The sequence below is a fragment of the Prionailurus viverrinus genome, chromosome D1 (assembly GCF_022837055.1).
Source record: "Prionailurus viverrinus isolate Anna chromosome D1, UM_Priviv_1.0, whole genome shotgun sequence".
Taxonomy (NCBI): Eukaryota; Metazoa; Chordata; class Mammalia; order Carnivora; family Felidae; genus Prionailurus; species Prionailurus viverrinus.
In genome coordinates, this window is record NC_062570.1 from 3,369,127 (window position 1) to 3,388,180 (window position 19,054).

The following is a 19,054-nucleotide window of genomic DNA, read 5'->3' on the forward strand; positions in this document are numbered from 1 at the left end:
GTCAAAGATGAGGCGCCCGTGGGAGCCCTGGGGTAAGGCGATTGCTGGTGCACTGAGTGCTGACAGTCGTGCCTTAACACTGCCGGCCTCCCACAACCTTGGCCCCTCTGCTCTTACTCTGTGGGCAAGTGTTTGGGGGGTTACTTTCTGGGGAAACCGCCCTGAAGAAGTCTAGAAAACCACTGATGTTATTTAAAAGAATTTGCATACCACCCCAAATAAACAGATGTGAGGCTCATGATTCAAGAAGCCATTTAGATAGATAGGTGGGTGGGTGGGTGGGTGGGTGGATGGATGGATGGATGGACGGATGGATGGATGGTGGATGAATAGATAGGCTTCGCATCACAATTTTAAGGCCTACTTCTTAATTTGAACTTTAATTTGATTGGCTTTCTCTGTACTAATGTGGATACAATGGATAGAACTCATGTAGCCATCTTAATCTACTTTGGGGAAGCCACATGCCAATACAAGTTAGAGGAATGTAGTCATGGACTACTTTTATGGTAAAGAAAAGCTTCTTTCTTGGTTAAGCCCATGCCATTTTTTTTTATTTTTTGCTACTCATAAAAAAGCCTCATTCTGATATACATTTCCCCCAAATAATATCACAAAACTAATATTTTTAATAGTTCAAATAAGATTAAATATAGTCAGATTCTCTAGTGCCGTACCTTCTTTAATATGTTATTTTCAGTCTCACGGAGATAGTCATTTTCCAATATAAAAGAAACTGTTAACAAAGCTGCAGCATTCATTGAGAACATAGACCGGTCTTTTGTGCAGATGAACTGTTTTTTCCACTTATAAACAATATGTAGCATAAAGATGTAGACATCAATCAATGATGATTTAAAACTACTTTTTTTCCCCCAAAAAAACAACTCATATTCTGTTTGTGTGTGTGTACACACATGTATTTGTGTAAAGTGACCCCTAATCACAGCATAAAATGAAGAAGAAAAGAGTCACAAATTTTTTATATGTAAGACTAATCATCCATTTTTTGTTTGTTTTTTAAGAAATCACCAATATCACACACGGGACAGCTACATTAGTGATTGAACCTGGCTCCCAGTTGTGCAAATCACGTAACAAATAAACATCAGACAAAAGGACTCTTAATGGTGACTGGACTAAGTAAGAGGAGCCCGATCGCACAGCGGTTTAGACACGGGGATCTCATGTCAAGTAGTCTGGCTTCAAGTCTCAGCAATGCCAATTAGCTCTGACTTACTCCTGTCTTAACCCCTGTAAGCCCATTTTCAAATGTGTGAAATGGGGATAATACTAGTAATCACCACGAGCTTGGTTGTCTGGATTACAAGAGGTGATTCGCGTAACTAGGTTAGCACAGCGCCTGGAATAGGACGCTAATCTCTGTTGTGGTGGTGGTGGTTTGCCCGGCAGACGTTTGCGTGGATGCTTCGTGGTCTGGATTAGAAAGATCGGCAGTGGGGGCTAATACTTTCAGAAGTATGTAGCTAAAGCCCGTGAACATTAGTGTCTGAGCTGCTGAGCCTCACAAAATCCCAGAAACTTATGTGACATGTTCCTAACAGAGTCTGTCATCTTCTCAAGGGTGAATTGCAAGAAGAAAAAGCCTCTTAAGGGCCAGTGGATATAGGCAGGGGAGGGGCAGTAAAAATACAACGTGAAGACTACTGTTGGGAGCCGCTTTCCTCTCAAGGATGAGGGAGGGCGGCCTGGGGCCGTGACTCAGTCTCAGGTGCATTGCCCAATGGAGGAGCTCAAGGAGGGCCTTCGTATGGGTTTCTGAGAGAGGCTGAAGAGCTCAGCTTGAATCAGTCTGTCAACGAACACCTTCGTAGCACCTTCGAATTGGCCTCTGCACAATTCGGATGCAGTTTGGGGAACAGATCTGCACGGCCATGGTTCCAGGACATGAATAGCAAGGCACCGGTCAGCTATATGTGAGCAGTGCAGGGCACCACCAGCCACTGTCCACTGCTGTGGATGGCCTTCCTCTTCTTCCCTTTCTGCTTTATACTTTTTTTTTTAATTTTTAATGTCTGTTTTTTAGTGTTTATTTATTTTTGAGAGAGAGATAAGGACAGAACACAAGTGGGGAAGGGGCAGACAGAGCAGGAGACACAGCATCCGAAGCAGGCTCCAGGTTCAGAGCCATCAGCACAGAGCCCGATGCAGGGCTCGAACTCACGAACCATGAAATCATGACCTGATCTGAAGTCGGATGCTCAAGCCACTGAGCCACCCAGGCGCCTCTCCTGCTTTATAAATGTAAGCACAGCATCATTTACCACTGAAAACACATGGTAAATGCATTAGGGGAATATCTCAAAATGAACAAAGGATTAGTCTTAACATGAGCGTTGTGAGTGACCCTTATGAATTTGCTAATCATTTTCCCTTCTGTAGATATTAGCAATGTCTTTTATGTACATTTGCATTGACATATGCTTACACGGAACTCATTTGTGTTGTCTGCATTTATAAACAATTACCTCCTGACAGACCACCTAAATAATTGAGCAGTCTCACTCCAGAGAATGCAAAGCAACCTATTTACACGTGCTCTCGCATGCCACCGACATACACCTGAGAAAGAAAAACAGACCAGCTCAAAATCGTGACTCAGGAATCTAATTGTCAGTCTATTTCTGCTGCTGTAAATTGAGATTTATCTGGGCACCTTGCCATATTTTTATTCAGTCTTCTGTCTCTGTATTCAGTTCTGGTTTTCCACTTCTTCCATGCGATGATCTTGATTTGGTTATAACTCTGAACACACTTGCATATGTTTCATTGTTTCAGGAAATAATATGCTGTTTTTCTCTGGGGAGTGCTTGTAAGAAGCAATAATTTAAATAGTGGTTTGTTCTAATAGTAACTGGGCACCAGGAATGCTGACCATGCTGACCAAAAACTTAGAGAAAACAAAAGCACTTCAATATTTTCTTTTGATAGAATCATGAATAAGGCCTCCCTGATTATTTATGTAATAGATATTTATTAAGAATTCAATAAATCGTTAGGCTCTGGAGATTCTGCTGTGAGCAAGATAGTGTTTATAATCTTATGCCATTATCCAAGGGTTCCTGATGAAGAGTATATTCGACAAAAATGTTTTGTTTCCCACTGAAGGACAGCATACAGTTGTGTCCGATCCTGCTGTGGTACAAAGTGACTGAAAGCACATGGGGGAGGCATTAAGCCGAGTAAGGCGTCAAAGATGTTTTTGTGGAGGAGGAGATGGCTGAGATGTGTTCCAAAGCTGACTAAGAAATGCAGAACGGAAGAGGAGGTGGACGGCCCCAGGAGAGGGCCAGAGCTGAGGTGGGGCACGATCCCCACCACGGCTGGTACAAGAAGGTGAGGGCCATGCTGCAGAGGGAGTGTGTGGGCAAAAGAAGGTTGGTCAACTCCTTCTTAAGTGGACCCACCTGGGTGGCACCCATGGCCACAGTCAAGCTGAGAATCTCTTTCCGACGTCCACGTGGGCCTGTATCCTTGTGTAAGTATCAACATCAGAATCTTTCCCTGCTGGAAGACCTGTAAAGGAAGGTGGTCAGTCAAACTTAGAAGCTTGTTTGGGGAGAGCCACCTGGATGGCTCAGTCGGTTAAGCATCCGACTTCAGCTCGGGTCATGATCTCACGGTCCGTGAGTTCGAGCCCCGCATCATGTTCTGTGCTGACAGCTCGGAGCTTGGAGCCTGCTTCGGATTCTGTGTCTCCCTCTCTCTCTGCTCCTCCCCCACTCACGCTCTCTCTCTCTCTGTCAAAAATAAATAAAGCTTAAAAAATTAAAAAAAAAAAAGAGAAGCTTGTTTGGGGATAAGCGAGAATCAGAGTCAAGAGATGTAGAATGGATTCACATATTGCGGGTATGATCGTAATATGACTTGATCCACTACTCTTACAATGCCAGTGCGGGGCGGGGGGCGGGGGCAGCGGTGATCACATTTCATAAGCTAATGCTTTTTTGTTTGTTTGTTTGTTTTCCCCTTGTGAGTTTTTGGAAGGGCTTGAGTATTTTACTATCCATTTTTACTCATGAATGGCAGTGCACAAAGTATTTTGTATACCATCTCCCACCATACAGTATTATAGGCAGTATGTGGCTGGGCTAAGATTTGATGTTTTCAAGAGCTGTGTCACTTGTGTGCTTCAGTGATCAACACATTTTCGTCATCAGCAGCACATCCTTTATTTCAATAAAGGTAGAATTTGACTTGAGTTTGAACCTGATTCTGTGTGGGGCCTTCTATAAAGGATTTTAGCTCTTTGAACCCCAAATTCCTGTCCAGCAAAAAGACAGAGAAATTTATTGATCAGTGTATCTGCCTGTCTAGCTATCTATCTATACACACACACACACACACACACACACACACATGTTACATGTTTTCATTTTTAGTATGTATTAGAGTACAAATCTTAACAATTATCTGTTATATTATGCAATAATAAGTTCAATTACAAATAACTCATTGAAGTTCTTCAAACCCATTCTGTCCCCTTTCAAGTTATTTTGCATCTATCCTCTTTGATCCACTAAGTCTTGCTTTCTATCTTTCAAACATGATATCATCCGCTGTTTTCTGAGTCTTTGGGGAAGGCTTCATTGAAAACCCTGGTAGGATGGCATGCTGACAATAGGGGAGTAAACTCTATATGGTCCAATACACGCACCTGTCCAGAGTGCCCAAGGGCATGACAATTTTCTCCCCAGGGAAAAAGGCGGGTGGTGTGTTACTGACTTCTCCTAGAGGATAAAGAGGACTTCTAATTTATTTGAGTACATCTTGTTTTAAAGGGTCTTAAAGTTCCCTGTAAATATGGCCACAGCGATTCTCAAATCCGCAAAATAAGCTAGTCATTGCCCTCTGGAAGATCCGCCATATTTGCAGATGACTCCCATTATAGCCATTAAGGGGAGTTCAGGATGGGGGAGCACTTCCCAGAAATGGGGCTCAGTTCAGCAAACAAAGGAGTAAGAGAAAATCTGGAAGCGGGCCATCCCCCTGTGAGCCTCGGTAGCCATTTGCAAGCCAGTTTTTCATGGTTATATCCCTATAATCAAGCAATATGTGAGATATCATATCTTTGTTAGAGCACGAGGACCAGTGGTCTCTCCCCAAGCTTAAATAGAAAGCATTTTATGTCATCTTTAGATTGTTTAAGTATTTTATTGAAAAGGAAGTGACTTTCATCTTCAAGTTTATTGCTATAGCACCCACTTCATGGTAGTTACCTTCAGGGGAAAAGTGGAGGGCAGAAAAAGTGACTTGCATCTTCTATATCATCCTATATGATTTGAGAGGTATTTTTTTTTTCCAAAGTGTGTCCGTACGATGTTTTGATATCCTTGTTAGTTTTCTGAAGTTATTACATTTATTCACTTTTTAGTCATCTGAAAATGAGCCCAGAGATTTGGGAGATGAATTTCTAAGAAAAACATTAAGTTGTTTGAAGTCTGCGAATGAACCCGGCATTGAGGAATTCACCTGTAAAGGAAGGCCTCTCTGTATGCCTCTGCCTTTGGCCATATACCTAATAGGAAAGATCTGTCCTTCCCATTTATACGTCCATCTTCCACAAAAGTGGACAAGTTAATTCTATTTATGAGTGCTTGCCCCTGAAGAAGAAAATGTTCTCTTGTATTTATTTTGTGACAGAGTAAAAAAATTTTAAGAAGAATATAATTTACTGTGATTTGTCTAAGACATGTGCAATGCTAAATACACATCAACTGGAGGGAAGCCTGAGGGGTCATGTGGATATCAAGCCTCCATTGGACCTCATCATTACTGGCATTAAATACAATTTTATCATCATGATAAATTTATGTTCCCATGGGTGTATATCACTCCTTTCCTCATTTCTTTGCTCTCTACACACTGCTTAAGAAAAGTTTGACTCATTCTTATTTTTCATTTTTCTTGAAAGATTTCACCTGATGCATTCAGGTAGGCAATTTTAGTTAAACATGAAGATTCTTCTCTCACTTTTCCTTTTCATCAATTGCCATGTTATTTCTTTTTTTTTAATGTTTATTTATTTTGAGAGAGAGAGAGAGAGAAAAAAGAGAGATAATGGGCAGGGGAAGGGCAGAGAGAGAGAGAATCCCAAGCAGGCTGTGTGCTGTAGGCTTGGAGCCCAATGGAGGGCTCACTCTGAGGACCGTGAGATCACGACCTGAGCCAAAATCAAGAGTTGGTTACTTAACCAACTGAGCCACCCAGGCACCCCGCCATGTTATTTCTTGATTAGTATGTAAAGTCACTTCACAAACCTTGAACTCTTTGAATTAGCAGGACCTTAATGGTTGTCTTGCCAAATGACCACATTGTTTACACCTGATGAGAACCTAAGGTCCCAGGGATTTAAGTTGCCCCAGGTCACATGGCTAGTCCTTAGATTGAATTATTATTAATAACTAGAGTTTAGAAACAAGGATTTCTGTCCCCAGTTCAGTTATTGCACTCTGTAGGTTCCGTTCCTCTCCCTGAGCAAGCCTAGCAGTGCAAGAGTTTTGTGAAGGTCATGTGCTCAATTCATTGCAAGTTTTTTTAATCTATAATTTAATGGCTGTGTGACCATTAAGTCAGTTAAGAGTCCATCCATTCATTAGAACCTAAACAACTAGAAGAAAACTCGCACCCTAGAAAAGGGTGCCACCCACGTTTTTTCCCATCAATGAGTATACTTCAGTCCACGAATGCACTCTCACGTATAAATTCCTCACCGTGACAATGACTGCTGAGCTCTGGATGTGTGAGCTGCTTCAGGGAAGAGACCGTGTCTCCCAACTTCAGGTCAGACCTGTGCTTTCCCTCAGCACATCTTGGAGTGCATGAATCACCTAACAACAGAAGCTGGTGCTAGGGACTGCTACAGTTGGACCGTAAAGTGGAGTGTTTGCTGCAGAAGAGACTGTAAAGGCCAATTCTTCCTTTTAATGCCCCCCAACATCTTGAGTTAGCCAAGATCACCGCAGAGCTAAGACTTAGAAAAAAGGTCAGCTGTGGTTGTTCTGTGACCAATGCATTTGTTTAAACCCTGACCTTGCTTTGGTCTCTTTCAGAGACGCTACTTGCTGACGTGCTATCGGATAATCTCCCTCCCTTAGAATCAATCGTGTTCTTCCTACACCTCATCTCAGAAGGACAAACACCTCACTAGCTGCTGTAGGCTTTTCAGGTGCCGTGGCTGCTGCTGTGGTTTTATTTGAACTTTGCCTTCAGTGAACCTTGAAAGCAGTTCTTTGATGTGCCCTCCTTGCCTTCCTGAGGTCGACACAAGGAAAAGTTCTATTCTTTCTCTCTAGATCATTCTGAACTTTACCCACTCTTCCGATCTGCTCTATCCCAAGTAAAATCAATGCCATGAGAGTCCCAACTATGACCAAAGGAAGTCTTCTAACCCATGTTCTGTATTAAACCAATCTGTTCTCCTTGTGTGCCCACATTCTGAAACTGTTCATTTCGTGAAAGCAAAATCTCATATATGAAGAGGAAAAACCAATCTGTATTTGCTCCAACTACATACACAAGTGACAAATCACAACAGGACTATCACTAACTGCAAAAAAAAAAAAAACCTTCAGTTCTTAGTGTTGTGAATAACACAAACCACTTTTATACCCTTTATGAATGATTCCAGGATGCTGAGGGCAATTATAAGTGTCAATACAGAACAAATGTGGAAAAATGAGGCGCCTTTCCCTTTAAAAGAACTGTACAGAATAGTCTTCTTCAACTACACAAACTCTGTGTCCAGTTTCTTTTTTTTAAATTTTTTTAAGTTTATTTATTTTTCACAGAGAGAGAGAGAGAGAGAGAGAGAGAGAGAGAGCATGAATGGGGGAGGGTCAGAGAGACGGAGACACAGAATCCAAAGCGGGCTCCAGGCTCTGGCCCTCAGCACAGAGCCCGACATGGGGCTCGAACTCACAGACTGCGAGATCATGACCTGAGCCAAAGTTGGACGCTCAACCAACTGAGTCACCCAGGTGCCCCATGTGTCCAGTTTCTAAGTGGGCTTTAGTATATTTGGGGTCTCCTTTTCCTTACTGAAGAATTTTCTAAGTTCTCAATGTTAAAACAAAAGGCAAAATTTTGCATAAACTGGGGTTTTGAAGCTATGTCGAAGTAGCAAACACAAGAATTTCAATTAAGTTTAGCACAGTAGAAGTTTTTGTTACTCAGGCTACGGTCACCATGGGGGCAAGAGACTGCCTAAGGGTTCTGTCCTCTGTGCAGTGTCTCAACAGGCCATCAGGCTTTGCACCTACTATGTCCAGTGTAACACACACTTCCATCATTACCACGTCAGAAGAAGAGATGGTTGAAGGGTTGCACACCAGCCCTTGAATGCTTCAGGCCACAATGACCATAATGACCATGCCATTTCCTCTCACAGCCCCCGTGGTCCAATTCATCACGTCTCTGTCTACCGGCAAGGGGACTAGGAATTGTAATGATTTCACAGTGAGAAGAACTGACTGTAGATTAGCATGATAGATCCTGATTACATCATAAAGTAGTGATTGAAAATGGCTAAGTGGAAATCACAAATCCATAGTTTAGCATTTTGTTCTAGCCTTACACTGTGTTCTAAAACCTACATAACCAGTGGTATCTGCCCACAGTTTCTGGCATACCTTCAGGTTGCTTGTAAACTTCTCCTTTAAATGGAAGATTATCATTATAAATTTGTACACAGAGTATGGTGGGGATTGGGTAAGATGATGACCAACAAATAAGGGTATAAATGCAAATGCTGAGAAGTATTAGTTATAATTGGTATTCCTGATTTCAGTGGCAAGTAATTTAATCTCTCTACATCATAGTTTTAAAAATATTTGGTATGTTATTTGTCTCACATTCTAAGTCTTAGGAGTTTATGATCAAGTTCACCAGTCTCTTGAATGTTCATTGACAGCACACCTTTATTACATCTGAAAAATATATTTAATAGTTTAGAATTCAGTGTCCGGCCCATTGTTTAATATTATTTTTCAAGCTGAGAAGCAAAGCTAGTAAAATTTTGCCACCACAGAGAACCGTTTTGTGCAGAATTGGTGAGAGAGCAAAATATATGTTTTTAATATAGCCCTTATCTGAGACTTATCTATTGTATAGCATCGGGTGTGTTGTGCTTTTGATGATTGCATTAGCAATACCTTGGGAAAATGGGACCATGCATCAAAAATGTCCCTGACTTCCTTTCCAGAGTGCCTATTTAGGTATGTCTAGATGAGAGATTGAACACAGTATACCAGATACTTAAAGAACTTATATAAACTTATTATAAATTTGGGAATGCCAGTAAATTAATGCAATAAGCTAAAATACCAATGGTGTTTTTATAAAATAAAAATGATAAAATGGTAAAACAAAAAATCTTAATAATGCCTGGGTTTCACATCGCTTTATTGGGGATTCTTGCCTAGTAACTGGGAAAACAAATTCTTCTAGATTTAGTTTGAGTATAATATTTTTGCAGTAAAATGTATAGGATATACCTGCCACACACATTTTTAATAAAATGTGTGGTTTTTTTTTTAAAGAAATTCCTATTCCCTAAACCATATATATATATATGTTTTCTGGTATACTGTTTATGTGAGATAAGTTTTTCTAGCAGTAACATAAGCCTGTATTGCAAAAGTCATGAGGGTGAATTTTGCTTTGAGTCTGTTTCTGTTTCCAATTCCACTATAATACTAAAAAATGTATAGGTAAGTCATAGTCATTTTTCTAATGTTCACAGGATGTTTTTCTGTTTTTATACATGCAACATGCATGTCTCGACCACTGTTCAAATGTGCTACCTCTTTAGCCCAGGTTCAATAATGAGAAAGAAATACACTTTTTAAAATTATAATCTTTTAAACATAACATTAAAAAAAAGCATTATAAATAATGTTAATAATCAGACTAAGCCTAAGAGGATGGTATTATCTTGGTAGTACTTGGGACATTGTCTTCATATTTGCCAATGCACAAACATGAGTTTATAAACAGCACCACCAGACCCCAACTTTACAAGAGACTGATGCATAAATCAGAATGTTGTTTGTTCATTTTACAGTTATGTTGGGGTGATCTAGTGGATATTTCTAGTGTTCCTTTGTGACAACATGAGTGATAGGCAAGATTTAGGGTTTTCCCTTGGTATTTCTTATTTAAACGAGAAAGCAAAATGAATCAACCACAAGATATTTTAAATGTAGCTGCTATGGAAATTCAAAGTCAGACAGTAGTTTATATAGAATGGAATTAGAGCAACTATTTGAAGGAGGTATGTCTAATTGATCTATTTCTTTTTAACAAGTTGAAATAGAGAGAGTATTCATGCCCATGATGGAAAAAAATAAATACTGATAAGCAAAGAAGTCACTTGTTTTTTCATCTGTAGATAACCACAGATGCTATTTTGATAATAAATTGTGCACACATACACATGCACACGTACACATAGAACATATGTACATATATATCCGTGTACTTTCTCTCTCTCTTGTTTTATTTTTTAAGTTTATTTATTTATTTTGAGAGAGAGAGCAGGGGAGGGGCAGAGAGAGCGAAAGAGAGAGAATCCCAAGCAGGCTCCTCACTGTCAGTGCAGAGCCCAACACGGGTTTCGAAATCATGAACTGTGAGATCATGACCGGAGTTGAAATCAGGAGTCGGACCCTTAGTCGACTGAGCCACCCTCTGTCATATCTCTGGTTTTAAAAATCAAAGCAGCCATATCTCTGGTTTTAAAAATCAAAGAATTATATCATACACATTTATATATAAATTGCTTTTTACTCTATCCTATTGTCCACAGGAATAATGGACATCTGTGTTGTATGGGTCTCATTCTGCTGGTGGTGATACCACTGGTTCTAAACGCCTGAGGTACTTGCCAGAGCTCACAGTACTTGTGATGAGCCGCCACAGGTATTTCCCCCACCAGACCCACTTTTGAGGCTGGATCTGCCCTTGTGGTACTTATGACTGTAGGATGCACCTCAATCACAAGCATCAGGTCATGTTGGAAAATACAGACTTATTACTCACGTGTCTTGGAGGGTCCACCATGCCCAAGGGTCACGCAACAAGGCTGCTGCAGGTGGTGGCAGAAAGAGAGACTGCACACCTGGGGCTTTGCCCTTTAGTGGGGTCTGCAGTGGGATGTTTAGGATCCCCAGGGTTTGCTCTTTATTGGCTAATTAAAAACATAAGAATGGGCTTTAGGGTGCAGGAGAGGAAAACCAGGGTTACCCCAGTGGTCAGTTATCTAGGCTCCCTTACAGTTTCTACAGGGGGAACTTGGGAACTTACCGGGTGGGAGTGGCCTGATTTCTCATCTAGTTTTGCTGGTACCCATGTCATCTAGGAGGCAGTGTGTTTTTTCCAGATGGTTGTCTTTTATTTTAATGTATTATTTATTTTTTGAGCGAGAATGTGCATAAGCAGGGGAGGGGCAGAGAGAGGGGGACAGAAGATCCAAACTGGGGGCTCTGTGCTGACAGGCTGACAGCAGCAAGCCCGAGGTGGGACTCCAACTCATGAACCTTGAGATCATGCCCTGAACCAAAGTCCAATGCTCAGCTGAGCCCCCCCCCCCCCCCCCCCCGCCGCAGGTGCTCCCACGTGGATGTCTTTGAAATGGATGTCTCAACAATGAAAAGCTGAACGTCAGGTGCTTGCATGGCATCTATAACAAATTTTACTAAGTGCAGTCCCTGATGGGGATGAAGCACAGTATAATTTAAAATGTTCTATGATGGAATGTTAACAATATTTACTGTGTTTTTACAATTATAAACAACTCTTCATTGAACACATTAATACGTAAGTCCTTTCCTTCTTGTATGATTATTTCCTTAGGATACATTTCTGGAAGGAGCTATCTGTCTAAAAGTCCGTTCTTATTTAAGATTCTAGAAGTATTGACCAAGAATTCTCTGGTAAAGCTGTAAAATGACGCTCCCACCAGTATATAAAATTTTGTTTTACCACACTCTCTTATACACAAATTATTAGTGCTATCACTTTTAATTTAAAAAGTGAAAATCATTTGTATAACTTTCATCTATGTGTCACTTATTTCTAGTAAGGTTGGATGCTCTTTTTTTTTCTTTTTCTTTTGTTTTTTGAAGTATAAGTAACATACAGTGCTATATTCGTTTTATGTGTGTAACAGTGATTCAATAGTACTGTAAATTACTGAGTGCTTATCACAGTAAGTGACACTGTCTGTCACCAAGCAACCTTATTATCGTCATATTCACTATATTTCCTATGATGTACTTTTTATTCCCATGACTTATTTATTTGTAACCGGAAGTCACAGCTTTCAGTCCTCTTTACCTATTTCACCCATCCCCACCACGTCCATTCTGGCAACCACTGGTTTGTTCTCTGTATCTAAGGGTCTGTTTTTATGTTTGTATCTTTTTTTCTTTGTTTCTTCATTTGTTTTGTTTCTTAAATTCCTCATATGAGCGAGATCATATGGTGTTTGTCCTTCGCCGTCTGGCTTATTTCACTTAGCATAATACATTCTAGTTCCATCCATGTTGTTGCAAATGGTAAGATCTCATTTTTTTTGTTTTTCATGGCTGAGTAAGTTTCCATTGTGTGTATCTGTGCATCTTTGTGTGTGTGTGTGTGTGTGTGTGTGTGTGTGTGTGTGTGTGTGTGTATACTTCTTCTTTATCCATTCATCTGTCACTGGACACTCAGGCTCCTTGTATATCTTGGCTGTTGTAAATAATGCTACAGTAAACACCAGGGTGCATATGTCTTCTCAAATTATTGCTTTTGTTTTCTTTGGGTAGATGCCCAATAGTGGAATTACTGTATTATATGATGTTTCTATTTTTAGGTTTTTGAGGAACCTCCATACTGTTCTCCTTAGCGACTATACCTATAAACTTGCATTCCCACCAACAGTACACAAGGGTTCCTTTTTGTCCGCATGTTTGCCAACACTTGTTATTTCTTGTCTTTTTGATCCTGGCCATTCTGACCGGTGTAAAGTGGTATCTCACTTGGTTTTTATTTGTATTTCCATGATAACAAGTGATGTTGAGTATCTTCTCATGTGTCTGTTGGCCATCTGGATGTCTTCTTTAGGAAAGTGTCCATTCATGTCCTCTGCCCATTTTTAATTGGATTAGGTTTGTGTGTGTGTGTGTGTGTGTGTGTGTGTCTGTGTGTGTGTGTGTGTGTGTGTTGAGTTGTATAAATTCTCTCTATATTTTGGATATTAACCCCTTATTGGATATATCATTTGTAAATAACTTATTCCATTCAGTAGGAATGTTTTGTTTTGTTTTGTTTTGTTTTGTTTTGTTTTGTTGCCTTTGCTTTGCAAAAGCTTATTACTTTCGTGTAGTCCCAATAGTTTATTTTTGCTTTGGTTTCCCTTGCCTGAGGAGATACATCTAGAAAAATGTTCCTGTAGCCACTGTCAGAGAAATCACTCTTTCTTCTCTTCTGGAATTTTTATGCTTTCAGGTCTCATGTTTATGTCTTTAATTCATTTTATTTTAGTTTCATTCTTTTGCATGTTGCTGTCCAGTTTTCCCAACACCTTTTATTGAAGAGATATTCTTTTTACCCTTTGTGTTTCTTTGCATCCTTTGTAATAAATTTAATTGACCTTTTTATTTCTGGGCTCTGTGTTCCATTGATTTATGTGTCTATTTTTGTGCCAGTACCATACTGTTGTGACTACTATAGCTTTGTAGTATATCTTAAAATCTGAGATTGTGATACCTCCAGACTTGTTCTTTTCTTTCTGAAGATTGCTTTGGCTATTCAGGGTCGTTTGTAGTTCTGTACAAATTTTAGTATTATTTCTGGCTCTTTGAAAAATGCTGCTAGTATTTTTTTTATAGGGATTGCTTTAAATGTGTACATTGTTTTGGGTAATATAAACATTTTAACATTGTTAGTTTTTCCAATTCATGAGCATGGAATATCTTCCCATTTTTTGGTGTCATCTTCATTTTGTTATTTTTGGTTCAATTGTAAATAGGATTATTAATTTCTCTTTCTGCTACTTCATTATTAGTATATAGAAATGCAAAAGATTGCTCTATATTAATTTTGTATCCTGCAACCTTACTGAACTCACTTGTGAGTTCTAATAGTTTTTTGGTGGAGACTTTAGGGTTTTCTCTATATAGTATCATGTCATCTGCAGTTAGTGACAGTTTTACTTCTTCCTTACCAATCTGGATGCCTTTTATTTCTTTGTCTTGTCTGATTGCTGCAGCAAGGACTTCCAGTACTATATTGAATAAAAGTGGTGAGAACAGACATCCTTGTCTTGTTTCTAATCTTAGAGAAAAAGCTCTCAATTTTTCACCATTGAGTATGGTGTTCACTGTGGGTTTTTCATATATGACTTTTATTATGTTGAAATACTTTCCTTCTAAACCCACGCTATTGAGAGTTGTTATCATGAAATGATATTGTACTTCATCAAATACTGTTTCTACATCCACTGAGATGATCACGTTTTTTATTTTTACTCTTGTTTATGTGATGTATCAGGTTGATTGATTTCTAAATATTGAGCCATACTTACATCTGTGGAATAAATCTCACTTGATCATAGTGAATGTTAAAAATGTATTGCTGATTTTGGTTTGCTAACATTTTATTGGGGATTTTTGCATCTATGTTCATCAGAGATATTGGTAGTTTTCTTTTTTGTTGTATTTTTTTTTTGGGGGGGGGGTTGTTATCAGGTTAATGCTGGTCTCATAGAATGAATTTGGAAGCTTTTTTCCTCTTCTGTTTTTTGGAATAGTTTGAGAAGAATACATCTTAACTCCTCTTTAAATGTTGGGAATAATTCATGTGTGAAGCCATCTGGTCCTAAACTTTTGTATTGGGAGTTTTTAATTACTGATGCAATTTCATTGCAAGTAATTGGTCTGTTCAAATTTTTTATTCCTTCCTGATTCAATTTTAGAACACTATATGTTTCTAGGAATTTATTCATTTTTCTACGTTGTCTAATTTGTTGGCATATAATTTTTCAAAAATTCTCTTATAACCCTTTGTATTTCTGTGGTGTCAGTCATTATTTCTCCTCCTTGGATCTGATTTTACTTGTTTGAGTTCTGTCTCTTTCCTTCTTGATGAACCTGGGTAAAGGTTTACCCATTTTGTTTATCTTTTTAAAGAATCAGCCCTTGGTTTCATTCATCTGTTCTATTGTGTCTCTATTTCATTTATTTTTGTGCTAATCAGTATTATTTCCTTCCTTGTGCTGGTTTTGGGCTTTGCTTGTTCTCCTCTTTCTATCTCCTTTAGGTGTAAAGTTAGGTTATTTATTTGATATTTTTGTTACTTTGTGTCTCAACGTAGGCCTGTATTGGTGTAGACCCCTGTCCTCAAACAGCTTTTCCTGCATCCCAAAGACTTTGGATTGTTGTGTTTTCATTTCCATTTGTCTCCATGTCCATTTGTTAATTTCCTCTTTAATTTCTTGATTGACCTACTTATTGTTTAGTAACATGTTATTTAACCTCCATGCGTTTGCATTCTTTTGCAATTTTTTTCTTGTAGTTAATTTCTATTTTCAGACTCTTATGGTCAGGAAAGATGCATATACGGTTTCAGTCTTTTTCAATTTATTGCAACTTGTTTTGAAGCCTAACGTGTATTTATCCTGGAAAATGTTCTGTGTGCACTCGAAAATAATGTGTATTCTGCTGTTTTTGTATGGAATGTTCTGAATATATGTTAGATCCGTCTAGTGTAATGTGTCATCCTAAGCCACTGTTTTCTTGTAAATTTTTGTCTGGATTATTTATTCATTGATGTATATGGGGTATTAAAGTCTCCTACCATTATTGTATCAGTGTCAATTTCTCCCTTTATTATGCTTAATAGTTGCTTTATGTATTTAGGTGCTCTCTTGTTGGGTACATAGATATTTATAATTACTATATTCTCTTATTGGATTTTGCTCATTATCGTTATGTAGGTCATTTTTTGTCTCTTGCAACACTGTCTTAAATTCTGTTTTGTCCTATATGAGTATTACTACCCCGCCTTTCTTTTTGTTTTGTGTGTTTGCTTGATTTTTCTTTTATTTGAATGTTAAATATTTTCCATCCCTTCACTTTCAGTCTGCAGGTGTCTTTAGGTCTGAAGTGAGTCTCTTGTAGGCAGCATATAGATGGGTCTTGCTTTTTTATCCATTTAGGCACCCCATGTATTTTAATTAGAGCATTTAGTACATTTACATTTAAATCAATTATTGTTAGGCATGTACTTGTTGCAATTTTGTTACTTCTCTATGGTTGTCTTTGTAGTTCTGCTCTATTCCTTTCTTCTCTTGCCCTTTTCCCTTGTGGATTATTATTATGTTTTTTATTTATGAAGTTTGGATTCCTGTACTATTTATTATGTATGTGTATATATTATAGGTTTTTGATTTGTAGTTACCATTGAGTTTATATATAACATCTTATCATATAGAAGTTTATATTAAGTTGTTGGCTGCTGAAGTTTGAACACATTCTAAAAGCTTTAAATTTTTACTCCCTCCTTTTTTTTATGGATCTGATGTCATAATTTACAGTTTTTCATTTTTAAATCTCTTGGTTGACTTGTGTAGGTTTAATTGATTTTACTGCTTTTGGGATTTAAACTGTATACAATTTATAAGTGATTAATCTACTGTCTCTATTCTATGTTTGCATTTACCTGTGAAATTTTTTTCTTTTGTAATTTTCTTACCCCTAGTTATGGCTTTTTTTTTCCAACCAAAGAATTCTCTTTAGCATTTCTTGTAAGGCTGGATTAGTGGTGATGAAATCCTGTAACTTTTATTTTTCTGGGAAACACTTTACCTCACTTCTATTCTGAATGAAAACCTTGAATATTCTTGGTTGCAGGTTTTTTTTTCTTTTCAGTACTTTGAACATATGATGCCTCTCCCTTTTGGCCTGCAAAGTTTCTGCTAAAAAATCACCTGACAGCCTTATGGAGTTTCCTTTAAATATAATTGCTTGCTTTTCTCTTGCTGCTTTAAAAATTCTTTCCTTCTCACTACCTTTTTGCCATTTTAATACTATGTGGTGTGGGCTTCTTTGGGTTGATTTTGTTGGGGATCTCTGTGACTCCTGGATCTGGAAGACTATTTTGTTTTCCAGATTAAGGAGAGATTTAGGATATTACTTCTTCAAATAAATTTTCTCCTCCTTCTCTCTCTCTAGTCCTTCTGGGACTCCTACACTGTCAGTATTACTACAGTTGATGATGCCACTAAGTTCCCATAACTGATTCTCATTTCTTACTATGTTTTTTGGTTTTTGCCGTTTGGCTTGGTTGCTTTCCATTAGCCTGTCTTCCAGGTCCCTGGTCTATTCTGTCTCCTCTGATCTGCTACTGATTCTCTCTAGTGTATTTTTATTTCAGTTATGGAGTTTTTCATCTCTAACTGGTTTGTTTTTATATTTTCTATCTCTGCTGAATATCTCACTGAGATCCTCTCCTCTTGTCTCCAGTCTAGTGAGTATCTTTGTGACCATTACTTTGAATTCTTTATCAGGCATATTCATTTCATTCAGCTGTAATTTTGTCCTGGTTTTTCATTTGGAATATATGCCTCTGTCTCCTCATTTTGTCTGACTCTCTGTGTTTGTTACTATGTATTAGGGAAGTCAACTATGTCTCCTGCTCTTGAACGCAGTGGCCCCATGAAGAAGAGTTAGTGCCCTGCAGTGGGGTGTCCCCTGTTCACCAGGAACAGGTACTGCAACATTGCCTCCTGTGTGCATTGCATGTGCCCTGCTGTGGCCAAGCTGTGTTGCCTTTGGCCCAGTTGGCTGCATTGGCCCACTTTGCCTCTTGTGGGTGTAACAGGCAGGACTTTGTCCCTGTGCTGTTAAGGGGCCTAGCTAACGTCACCAGGAGCTTGTTGTTGGACAGCACCAGCAGTCAGACCGATGCCTGCCCTCAGTCGGTCTGCTGGGGCTGTGTTCCACTAGTAGACAAGGCACTCTCCCTGTGCTGCCTCTGAGAGGCTTCCATTGGTTGGTGGAGCTGGCATCAGACCAGATGCCTGTCCTTGGTCCATCAGCCAGGGCTACAGCTGCTCTTATAGCGGTGTGCTGTCCCTGTGTAGCCAGCTATAAGGTTCGGCTCTGGGACTGCAGGCGCAGTGACATGTGTGGTTATCTTTCCCTCTCCCCAGGTCAGGAGTCACTTTGGAGTGGTCCCAGTCCTTGATGGGGTTGCTTGTAGGGTGGCTCAGGGAAGAAACTGCTTTGGAGGGATGCCTGCTGCATGGGGTGGGTTGGATGGGGCAGATTCACAGAGGAACACAGGGGCGGGGTACACAGTGCTAGAATATAGTTGGAGGGTGTTCACACTGGTTCTTGCAAGTGTCTGACTATGCTGCAGCAGGGAAATAGAAATGGTGACTACCAGCACTTTGTTCTTGGAGGATTCTCCCAAAGATCCCTGCCCACCACCCCCCTCAGGGATTTGTAAAGAAATCTCTTTCACATATACCCCAGGTGCTTTTCAAACTACTGTGTCTATACTTTGTCTCTACAGGGTTGTTTATTATGCCATCTCTTTAAGCAGGGTGATTCAGTTTCCTCTTGCCTTTTGACTCTCCCAGAGCTAAGCCCACTGATCTTTAAAGTTCGCAGAAGTAAGCCTTGCTGATTGTAAAACCTTGCAAAGCTATGCCCCATTGATTTTCAAAGCCAGAAATTATGGGGAATCATCGCACCAGTGCAGGTCCCCCATGTGTGGCATTCCTGGTGTGGGGTCTAATGTCCTCATACCTCCGTGTGGTGTCCCTCCTGTTTGTGGATATTCTAGCACGATATTTGGCTTCCAATCACATCTCAACCCCTCTCACTCTTACTGATGTGGCCTCCTCTCTGTGATTAACTGTGGAAAATCTGTCCTGCAGGGTTTAAGTTGTTTTCAGAGTTTGTTGTAGAGATGTAGCTATTATCTTGATGTGTCTGTGGGACAAGGTGAGCTCACGATCCTTCCATGATGCCATCTTCCTGACATC